Genomic DNA, 11,528 nt, shown 5'->3' with positions numbered 1-11,528 from the left:
ACAGAGGTCTTTTCCCATGAGTTGTTTCCAACTCAGCTATCGCCCACTCTTAATCTCTCATTAGTCATCTCTCATTTCTCCTCTTCAGTCTTCACTCTCTAGGCTTTTGCTTCTGCCTTACTCTAGTTTCGCCTCTCAGACTCGGAAGTCACTGACTTTGTCATCAGCTACCTTCTTCATTTCTCTTCCAAACCCTAATCCCACCAAACAAAAATTAGTTTTTCCCTCTCAATCTCAGGCTCTCACGGTCTTACCTAACCATTTTTCTCTTCTGTTTTGCTCTCAGGCACATAATGTTGCTTCCAAACCCTGATCCAGCTGAACAATTAGTAGTGTTTCCCTCTCAATCTCATATTTTTTGCTACTTTGTTTTGCTACCATAATTTCTTCTAAGGATTCAAGCTTGTCCACGTATAGAATTATTTGTGGAACTGGCCTAGCCGTGGGAAATTTGAAATATATTGGGTAAAATATCATTTTTGTTTGTAAACTTTCATAAAAGTTCATTTTTTTTTCTCTAAATTTTGCAAAATGTTCTACTTTTTGTCCTTTTGTTTATGTACGTTAGTTTTTGTGCTATGTGGCCTAATACAGATGATGTGGTATCTGACTTGGACTAAATTATTTTATTTATAAAATTATGAACACATGGCAAAGATTTATTGACACATGATTGATTAAACATTGGGTAATGCTAGAGGTACTACAAATTTTATACAGTATCCTTACAAGTGGTGCCGCATTAGTTATTTGTTCAGGGGACTTTTTCGGTTCCTCGGCCACATGTGGTCCGTTGGAGGGGTGACTTTGCTAGACCCGGGTTTGTTTGGGGAGTTGCGTCTGGAACTCAACATTGGGCCACGTGGTCCAACGGCTACCAGCATATTTTTAAGCCTACAAAACCATTAAAATCAAAGTTTAAGAATTACGATAATGGTTGAATAAATATGTAATATGTGTTTGATATAATAGCTTTAATTAATTATTGTAATAATAGTTGAAATAAAGTAATATGTATTTAAAGGTGAAGTAATCATGTACTTAATAATATAAATTTAAAGAGATGGAAGCAGAATCACTTATCTCTAATGGTTTGCAGCTCCAACTGTATAGCATCAATGAGTTGATTGCATTCCAATAGAATGACTCCATCGGTAGAGAGACAGTTTGTCATGATAACTTCAAGATTGAAGGGAAAAAATGGGTGCAACTGGAGGGAGAGAGAGTATGTCCAGCTATGTGTAGGGGTTGGTTAAGCTCGCCCCTCTTATCATTCACTTAAATGAGTTTTCCCTTTAACAATGCTCTTTTAGTTGTTGTGAAATTATGAATAGTGTTTCTTTCCATGAGAAGGGCTTTTGTATGGAGTATTTGTGCCTTCTAAGAGAAGGGCTTTATGTAAGATAGATTTGTGTCTTTCATGAGAAGGGCTTTAATATGAGATCTTGGTGCCTTCTAGGAGAAGGGCTTTAGCATTAGAAGTTTATATCTTTTATGAGAAGGGCTTTTAGTATGAGCGTTTAATATCTCTTGAGAAGTGTGGAGATGGTAAAACATATAGATATTTTGTGGGATATAGTATTTGTAATGTGTATGATATATGGGAGTATGAAAGATAAGAAGGTTAAAGATAGTAAAAATATGATATTATAACCGCTGGAGAAGTTGTAGAGATTGCTTTCCAAGAGGAAAGATTTTGTAGGAGAAGAGCGTGGAGATGTGTTTAGGTATTTGGAAATGGGAGCAGTAAGATAGGTGTATTTTCTGAATATAGAGAGTGAGAGAATGAGTATAAGAGGGGTAATAGTGTTGTAATATGTTTAGCAATGTTGCTGGGATTTACTGCTGAAGGATGGATGAGGGCTTATGAAGGCATTTATGAGCTAAAGGCTGAAGAATTTAGTTCCTCATTTAGAAACTAATAACTCAGAAGCTCAAAACTTCATTGAGAGCTTAAGAAGATCATTAGAGAGAGAGGGAATAGATAAGTTCATGAGAGAGTTGTTCTTCCCTCTTGGTGTCCCCCTTGAGGTGTTGATGGGGGGCTCTATCTAGCTGAGTTTAAAGGGGTATTTTAGCAAATAATTTCTGCCAAAATCTGTCCCAATTAGCAATGAATTTTCAAAAAATCCATCCTAGGATTTGGCTAAAAATGGTATGTTTAGCTTTAAGTTGTTCTTGCTATTTTGGGTAAAAGCTATTGGAGGAAAGAGAAGCAAAAAAGGAAAGTATTTTCGCAAGAAAGAGATAGTTACTTAGTGGTTTTAGTTCTTAGCCAGATGAGGAAAAATTAGTAATGTTAAGGCTGTTGGGTCAGCTGTCACAACTATTCTGAAAAAGCTGTCCCAGCTGTTAAGAAAAGCTGTCACAACTGTCATAAGTCAGTTGTTGCTTGGCAAATGACCTCTGTTCACCATTTCGTTGATATCTTTCAGAATATTTTGAATCTATGAATGAGGTTAATTTTGTCAAAAACTAGACATCCGGTGCTTCAATTTTAGCAAAATAACGGGACAATTTTGATCAGAATTGAGTAAGATATGATTTTTTGAAATTGGCTCTACAGGCTGTTACAGTAGCTACTAGAAAACAGAGTTTTGCTTGCTCCTCACTCTCACCAATCTTTACATTTAATACACCAGATTTCCCGAAGGGCTAAAATAAGGTATAGGTTCATGATTATTTGTCAACTCTCATTAAATGTCTTTCCATTCATATTTTCTCTACCACTACTATATAAACCCAACTCTCCTCCATTCCAAAAGACACAAAAACCCCATTTCTTCTCCTCTCTTGAGTTCTAGTGAAGTTGAGTAGTCTTGTCATATTTTGGTCTTCGTGAAACTCAAGGTATTGAGTGAGACTCACTCTCCCCCTCTCTCTCCTATCTCTTCTTTTCCTCCACCCTTAGGACCTCTACCAAGAGTCTCCTCCTCCACGTTGTGGATATTGCATGAAGGTATAATCAATTTCCCTAACTTGTATTTTGTGTTGTCATGATGAGAATTTAGGATTAAAGCATGATAGTAATTATTTAAATTCTCTTGAATATGTTTGCATGTTCTTAATTGTTCTTATGTGTTCTTCACATGTTCTTGGTTGTTCACTACATGTCCATGCATAAACACTAGTTTTGATCTTAAATCCACATCAAAAATATGAAAAACATATTTGTTTCATAATTCTTTCAAATCCTTGAATCTAGGATATCACCATACACACACATTCACTAGAATTTATTTTTCAATCCAAATGCAATACTTAATAAATTTAATTAAGGTTCATCACATGCACACACATTAAATTCAACATGCAAATTGATTGACATATTGGATGATATGATATGAATGTTGGCCACCATAGTCTAGAAGACCAGTTTCACCGGGCAAGGTGAGTGCCTAACACCTTTCCACCTTATAACATAGCCTTCCGAGCTTAGATCAAGGGTTAGTAGATCTAATGCTTATCCATGTAATTTTCAATTTCTAGATTGTAACTAGGAAACAAAGCCATGTACTTTATCTTAGATTGTACCTAGGACCAAAGCCATATAATTTCCTATGATCAATGTAAATTCAATTTCAAATTAATAAAATGAGAAAATTTTCAATTTTGGTTTTCTTATTTATTCTAATAATTAAATAAATGACGACTTCATTGTAAAACCCTTAATCTAAAGGGGAAAATATAACTAGTCGAACCTCCATTTTGAGATACAATAACACGACTCCACCTATTCACGTGGGTTTGGCCTAACATAACACCTAAAAAATGGGCTAGGGGCAGGGTCTCTCATAGACGTTTTAGAGATTTAGTTAAGGTCTCATTGTATTGTGACTTAATCTTGGTGAGCAAAAAAATCATTTAATGCTCTGCTCTAGCAGTTGGCAGAGGAATATTTGGTCTGATTGTGGCAGACAACAGCTGGGTATTAGAGATATCATGAATATTCTATATATTTGGAGATTAAAGATAGCCAATTAGATTAGGCCATGTGTTTGAGTTGGATTTTAGCTGAAAGTAGCAATAAGATTTATGTGGAATAATATAATTAAGTTTCTAAATTTGTATAGGAACAACTGGAGATTGAATGAATAGTTATTTTCTCAGCATTTAGATGGCTAGATATATTGAGTATTTTTCATATGATGAATATTAAGTTTTAGGAAAAGAGCAATGGAGAGTCTTATCATTTTAAGTACTATGTGATAAGAGATGCTTACCAGATGTTACCCTCTACACACGGACTCGTTAGAGTTCAGGGAGTTAGAGAAGACATGCCAAACAACATGTTTTTTTTATCAATTTTGAACCACTGGAGCTTTACTGAACATACCTAGCCCTCTAAACCACAACTTCCAAAGTTTTCCCAAAGAGACTCATGAGCTTGGATCATAAGCCGAAGATGAGATGACGTACCTTAGGTTTTGTTGTCGTTTTGTGTGAATATGAGCTTTTGTTGAAGAAGCTGCTTTCCATGAATATGAGAGGTAATATAGGCCATGAGCTTTGATTCATTGTGTGAGCCCGATCCATATATTGATGTTGATGATATCAGGGGTTATGATCCCAATTGATGAAAAGGAAATGTGGACCATGAATCCGCCTCTCACGGGCCATGTGAGTCAAATCTATGTAGTTGAATGAAATATGAGCTTATTTTGGGTTTTAAATAGATTTACCCAAAAAATCAATAATATGTTGATATAGCATGGGTTGCCAATGAAATGGTGCCACGTGGGGCAAAAAAGGAGTCCTCAACACTATTTAAAAAAAAAAAAAACTTCCAGCTCATAGTTATGTTAAGAATTTATTAGAATTTAAACTAAAATCTTAAACCACCAAAACATATTAAAAAAAAAATCCCTATTTTAGCTGTCCATCTCTAGTGATATTCAACCAATCTTCACTAATCTTTCATTCATTTTTTTATTTTTTATGTTTTGATATTTTGGTATTTTGAATTTTTATTTTAAATCTTGATATATTCTTAAATTAATTATTACCTATTAGTTTTTTTTAAAAAAATTTATGTGTGCCAATAGCTTTTTTAACAATGCCACTCTTGGACCTAGTCTGCATTGGATGTTGGACAGGAATAGTGGGAGCAGCAGGTAAAGGAGGTACAAGAGATGGGATAGGAGAGGTGGAGGACATAGGAAAGGATGAATCTAGATCAAAGGATGAAGAATTGGAAAAGGTAGGGTGTTGAAGAGTAGAATTAGGTGGAGGAGTGAGTATAGGAGCAAAAGAGTTTGTAAGAAGAAGATCAGTTGTAGCAGAAGTATCAGGGACATGTGGTGAAGGAGTAGTATGAGAAGTGTAAGGTCCTAATAAAGAAGGTTGATTAGAAGCTTGAAGGTAAAGGAGATTTGACAACCAGAGAGCATTGAAAAGAGTAGTGACAGAGGAAGAAGACTGACTGACAGATGAAACAGATTTGGAGGAAGGAAACTTTGACTCATTAAACAGGACATGTCTAGAGGTATAAATACTATGAGAAGAAGGATCAAGGCACAGATACCCTTTAGAATGAGGAGCGTAGCCTAGTAAAATACATTCCTTGGTTCTGTGATCAGGCAAATGAAGGGAGTAAGGCCTAAGATGGGGATAGCATGCACAACCAAAGACTTTGAGTTGGGACAGATCTAGAGAGGCAGAATATAACTTGGACTAGTGAGAAACAAAACTAAGAACTGAAGTGGGAAGCAAGTTGACCAAGAAAACGGCAGTAAGAAGTGCATAAGACCAAAAGGCAGTAGACATAGAAGCTTGAGACAAAAGGGTAATTGTGGTTTCAACAAGATGTCTGTGTTTCCTTTCAACAAGGCCATTTTGTTGAGGAGTAATGGGCAAGAAATCTGATGGAGAATTCCATTTTGTGACAAATATGACTTAAAAACAGAAGAGGTGTATTCTCCACCTCCATCAGATCTTAGTGTTTTTATTTTGGTAGAGAACTGAGTTTCAACCATGGCCTTAAAACAAAAGAAACTTGGAAAACACTTCAGATTTGGACTTAAGAAGATATACCCAAGTGAACCTTGTAAAATGATCAACAAATAGAACATAATATCTAAAACCAGTGATAGATGTAACAGGAGCAGGACCCCATACATCAGAATGCACAAGTTCAAAAGGAGATGATGCAACAAATTGAGATTTGGGAAAAGGTAAGCTGTGCATTTTTCCAAACAAACAATGAGTACAAGATTGAATCAGATTTGTACACTTATTAATGACAGACTTATCATTAGGAAACACATGTTTGAGAACTTGATCATGTGGATGACCAAGTCTCATGTGCCACAAAGTCTTATTAAAATCAACAGACCTAGAAACATTATTACGAACTTTAGAAACATGATTACAGTGTTTGGAAGACAAATGAAGCTGTGAAGCTCTATGAGGATAGATGGGGAATACTCCATCTTCACTCTTGCCTTGGTATAGAACCTTCCCCGTGGCCAATGCCTAAATGGACAGAATGTTTTTATCAAAATAACACCAAAAATTGTTATCTTGACAGATTTTATGGACAGAAGCTAGATTAGAGGAAATTGAAGGAACTCTAAGGACATTATGCAACTGAAGAGTGGAAGAAGTGGAAGGAATAAGAGAATTACCTATGTGAGTAATAGGTAGATTCTGGCCATTTCCCACTGTAAGGTGATCCTTACCTTCATAAGGCTGAGGAAAGCTGAGTTGACTAAGATTAGCAGTCACATGGTCAATGGCTGCACTATCTACCAGCCAAGGCCGTTCTTGTGCAAGGCAAGCATTGGATGCAGTGGCCATAGCAGCAAGTTTGGTGGGTGGATGTTTGCCTTGGTAGGCATAATCCATCCTGTGATAACAGTCTATTGCTGTGTGGCCAAGTTTGTTGCAGATTTAACACATAGGTCTTTCTGTTCTTGGAGCAGATGGACTTGGATTTGATTGCAGGAATTGGAAGGGAGTGAAGGGATTGTACTGAGGTGAGTGATTACCTGCACTCCTGCCTCCTCTTCCACCTCTATGATTATAACTTCCTCTCCCTCTTCCTCTATTATTCTGATTGAAATATGACTGAAATTACCTCCTGGTCTTGGAGTAGAAGTGGAAGCCAGTGCAAAAATTGAGTCTTTGGGTTCAAGTCCTTCATTCAAAGATTCTTCTTCACCATTGAGCATAGTGGACAGCTCATCAAAGCTTAATGGTGTGCTTCTGGTCCTTATAGCTGACCTAAAAGCATTGTATTCCTTTGGCAATCCTTTGAGTGTAATATGGAGTAACTCCTCATCATCTAAAATCACTCCAACAGCTAGAAGCTTATCTCTCACAACTTTGATTTTCCGTAGATAAGCATCCACATAATCTGCACCTTTCTTCAAGTTATGAAGCTCTCCCTTTAGGTTCATCACATGAGACCTAGAGATTGAAGAGAACCTGTTTTCCAAGACTTTCCATACTTCTAAGGCAGAAGTACACCCAACTGTGAGAGACAAAATTGATGGTGAGAGAGTGGAACTGATGAAGGTTAGTAAAGCCTTCTCCTTAGACCTCCAGAGTGTATATTTTGGATTCACAACTGCAGTGTAAACTCCACTGAGATCCTTAAGAAACTTCTCTGGAACCAATTATGGTTCTTCAAGCAATTCATACAGAGAATAAGTGTCTAGAATCATAGAAATCTGATGTTTCCACACAATATAGTTGGAATTGTCTAGCTTGACTATCATCATATTTGACATATTCGAAAGAAGAAGAAGTGGTTGATTCATCATATTTATTGAAGAGTTAGCAAATGTTGATGAGCTTGCACCTGTGGAAGAAGACGAGGCTGTTGTTGAGTTTGTGGCAGCCATTGACAAATTCTGTACAGGATTCTCAGGCTCTGATACCATGAAGATTTTCTTAGAGGATCATGTAGTACGATCTTTGTAAGAAATTGTACTTGATTCAAGATTTAGTTCTGTTTGTGTGAAGAGAAAATTTAGGAAACAAGAAAAGAAAGAGAGAGAGAGAGGAAAAAATAGACTTTCTTGCTTAATGAAAAATCTGAAAGTACAATCATATATATATATATATATCCCAAACTGACTAAGAAGCTTCATAACGAATTAACCCAAACTATACGGATCAATTCCGTGAAATTAGGAAAAGAAACTAACTACCTAACTAACTAATCTTCACGCCAGGATTGAGGGAAACTCTGTACAGTAGAACGACATCGTTCTGCCCTCTGTGTAGCTTAAATACCAAATACATAAAACGGTGTGTTTCAGCTTTAGTGAAAACAGTTCGTTGCTCATCCTCTTTAGTGAAACGGTGTGTTGCACCTATATTTAAAATACAACGGTCATCCCCAAATGTAGTCATCTTCAACCTCGCGCCTCTGTGTGCAAATCATTTCTTTAACTTCTCTGATTTAGAACCATCACAATCACGATCACTAACAGTTACCACCTGGTCAAAAGTCACCACTCTTAAAAATGTACTTAGATAAACTAATAGTAAATAAAAGTTACGACCTTTTTAATAAATTCATATGCATGATAAAGGGTTTAGCCCCAATATAACTCATGCTTTGGTTAATTGAGAAGCCATGATACTTGTTTCAAAAGTCACAACAATTCTTAAACGCAGACTTGGATAAACTAATGATAAATTAAAGTTCTAACTGATATATATATATATATATATATATATATTATAATGTTCTGTAAATTCATGCATGGTGAAGGGTTTAGACTTTAGACCCTATAAATCATTGCTTTATGTTCAAGCATATATATATATATATATATTATAATGTTCTGTAAATTCATGCATGGTGAAGGGTTTAGACTTTAGACCCTATAAATCATTGCTTTGTGTTCAAGCATCAAGAAAAATTGATTTCTTAGAATAAGAGCTATGGATGTCGGTGGTATGAGGAAACTGGGAGTAATGATGTTTATGCTAGTTACTATTTTCTGGTTAGCTTGTCACCATTCCTCGTGGTTCATTTCCTCCACTCGTCGTACCTCCCATTCCTCTTGTTGTTGTTAAATCTACATGTGAAGTAGTAGATTTAAATTGCTATAAATTTTTAAGACGTAGATTTTGCTTGAAACCCGACATTACCGAGTCATACGAAGAATGTTTGTCAAGATGTCGTAAGTTGTGCACCATATGTCCCTAAGATGTTTCCATTCATTGTTTTGTACCCTAAAATCACACCCAACAAGGAAAGTAAGAGAATTCATAGGAAGTGAATTGTAGAGGCTATTGATAGAGGGTGTAAAGTTATTGGAGGCCATAAAACTCTCAATTCTACAACAAACATGAGCATCTTTTACGAAGTTACTGCAACAACACAACCTTGCATACCTATCATTGAATCAAGCACATCAAATTCTGGTAGGGAGCTCTTACTGACTTATGGGAGTCTACCATAAGCAAATCATCGAGTGCAACTCGGTTCACAAGAACTCGACAGTGCAACTTATACTACTTGTTGAAGACTTGTTATTGACTTGAATTGAATTATTCGTCAGTCTTTTTCTTTTTTATTGGATTTTAATGGGCTTTTAATGTTGGTGGAGTTTGAAACCAAATCTCTTATTTGATAACAAGAAATTTTACCAATTGAGTTAATTAAAACTCATTTTTTATTGAATTCATGTACTTTACAAGTCATTAATACATTCTCCTACTTTTAATTTATATTGATTTCCATACACCTATCTCATCTCCCACTTTTTTTAGTGTTAATTCAACATGTTTTAGATGGACTTGCATAGGTAAATAATTGTTCAGAAAATAATTTCCTAGTAAAATGTCACCACGCATGTTCCTAAATCCCCTCAATGTCTGTGAATAAAAAATATTAATCTATCAAGCAATAGCAATAGCAATAGCAATAGCAATATTATAGAAACAAAATTTCAGCAAACATCACAAAAACACAACCACACAAGAATACCAAAATTGGATATACAACAAATAAATCTTGAGTAGTCCAACTTTCCATAATTGTAGCACTAAAAAATTTCAAGAAAAATCTATAAATTTATATTCTTTGTGTGTAACTTCTTTGTCAAGAAAACTCTATAAATTTATATTCTTTGTGTGTAACTTCTTTGTATGTAACTTGAGTTTAGAAAAATGTCTCATTTTTCTTTTTCACTCTCTCGCACCCTCACCGTGTATCTCACTATCTCTTTGGACTGCACCTCTCAAAAATGTGTCTTGCTCTCAATGTCTTGGTTTTCGCTCACTGAAGCTCTTGGTCTCTCTCTGCGTCTCTATTTCTCGGTTCTCACACACTAACCAAAATGGCCGAATGGCCTTTGTTTGCTTCAGCCAAAAACCAGCTTGTCCCACACGCCTCAAGTCATGTCTCATTTAATGAAGGCTGACTTTTCTAGAAGCTTGATAAGGTGTGGGCTGGACCCATGGTGCAATGATGCACCCAACACACACACACACGCACAAAACGATCACAAGTTCTCACAAAAATGACTACCTTAACGTACAAGACAAGGATCTGACAATACAATCAAAATCAATTGGTGACAACGCCTCATAATTAAAACGGAAATCTTTCGTTAGAATCTTCCTTTCTCCTTGCTTCTGTAACCATTTCATCACAAACTTGAAAAACGTGGGCCAATTAATTCAAAATGCATCTTAATATTAAGATGGCTCATCCTTTGGTAACCCAGGTATAAGTGGAGGCATTCTTAGAGATGCCCACGGAAATTGGCTTGGAGGCTATTCTAATGGCAGTTGCATTCAACTAAACAATATGTTTAAATTTACTTAAGAAACCTCAGATATGGTAATTGGTAAATAAAGAATTATATCTCAATTATATTCCTTTTGATATATATATATTATGGCCCAAGTGTTCCACACCAATTGTAGGCCTATGTACTTGTAGAACAAGTATATTAACCTTAGGTTAGTCTATGGTTAGCTTAAGATTAGTCATATATTCTCTAGTATATAAACCCTACATTAGGTTCCTTGTAACACAAGTGCCTAATATAATATGTAGCCATTAAAGGCTTTATCATTGTGGATTTTAGCCGCTTTGTGTGTTTTCTCTTTCATGCTTTCGCTCATCATTCAGCAACAAACCCACTTAATCAACAGCAGTGCTGCAGATACACACGAGGATCTTACCAAGGTTGTGAAACACAGCCAGAGAAACCCACATCTCTTTCCACCTCCACACCACATGAGATCTCATCTCCAAGCCCAACTGCAAAGCCACTAAGATCACGCTATCATCAAGATTGGCCAGCTACTGTCAAGGGTGACCATGGTCAAGACTGTAGCAAACCCATATCACGGAAGTGTTACCCTTATGGGCCACTGATTGTTCGAAATAGTTCTTTGATTCCTTCATACACGGTTGGGTTAACCAAACAAAAACAAAAACAAAAACAAAAACAAGTAGAGTTACAGTGTGCTCACATATAACTTCCCCTTTTAGTGGCATAATTCTATGCAAGATGTTGACACAAGATCCAATCTGCCTCAGCAATTCTGTCATG

Source organism: Castanea sativa, chromosome 11 (genome assembly GCF_040712315.1).
Source record: "Castanea sativa cultivar Marrone di Chiusa Pesio chromosome 11, ASM4071231v1".
Lineage (NCBI taxonomy): Eukaryota > Viridiplantae > Streptophyta > Magnoliopsida > Fagales > Fagaceae > Castanea > Castanea sativa.
This window is presented reverse-complemented; position numbering follows the sequence as displayed.